The sequence below is a fragment of the Crinia signifera genome, chromosome 11 (genome assembly GCF_055691185.1).
Source record: "Crinia signifera chromosome 11, ASM5569118v1, whole genome shotgun sequence".
Taxonomy (NCBI): Eukaryota; Metazoa; Chordata; class Amphibia; order Anura; family Myobatrachidae; genus Crinia; species Crinia signifera.
This window is the reverse complement of record NC_139227.1, coordinates 91,854,793-91,855,682: the sequence shown is the minus strand read 5'-3', so window position 1 is coordinate 91,855,682 and position 890 is coordinate 91,854,793.

Below are 890 nucleotides of genomic sequence, written 5' to 3'. Positions count from 1 at the left end.
CGATGTATGTGAGCATATATATTTTTCAGTAAAGTGTTACTTTTAAAATACTCACTGGAGCGCTTTTTCTCCTTTCTCTCTTGCAAATATATATATATATATCTGTCTGGGCAGTCGCTATCTATTCGCAGTCAACTTTACAGATGAGTGATCAGCCCTAGGCCCTTTCAGCCTGATTCAGAATTGATCGGACGGGGACGAATTAATCCCCATTTCTGATGGTGGGGGACGGCACATGCTCGGATAGGTGCATGTGCAGACCCCTATGCGAAAGCCTCCGGCGAGTATCACACTTGTCGACGCATTCGCACTGACAGGGGGCAGGCAGGGGCAGACAGAGGACAGCAGCTGGGGAACGCCCAGCATTTAATGAGCATCCCCATACAGACAACCATCAAATAATTTCTCTCCCCTTCGGCTGTGTGCGAGGGGATGTGTTCTCGTATACATCCCCTCGCATGCTAGCCAGGGCATGCAGGCAGCACGGGTGGCGGTTGTTCGGCAGGGCGGCAGCCACACTGAAATGTTTGCTATGCTGCGAGTATACAGGCCTGAATCAGGTCCCTTATGTGATCATAAACTGCTGCATTTTGCCACTAGATGTCAGTGTAACACCCATTATAACTGAGCTGCAAAGGGTCAAGTCAGGTGAAATATTGAGACAGACGCTGAGGGCGATACGTAATAGGGTGAGATTTTTTAGAACAAGACAGAAATCACTTGCGATTTCTGGTGATTTTTTTAGTAATGGGAATGTGCGGCCTTAAGTAAAGGTGCAATTTTGAGTAACGGGAATGTGCGATTTTCGATAAATGTGCGATTTTGGCCATTTTGACCCAAAAAATTGCACATTCTGAAAAAATCTCTCACTAATACATCTCGCCCCAACT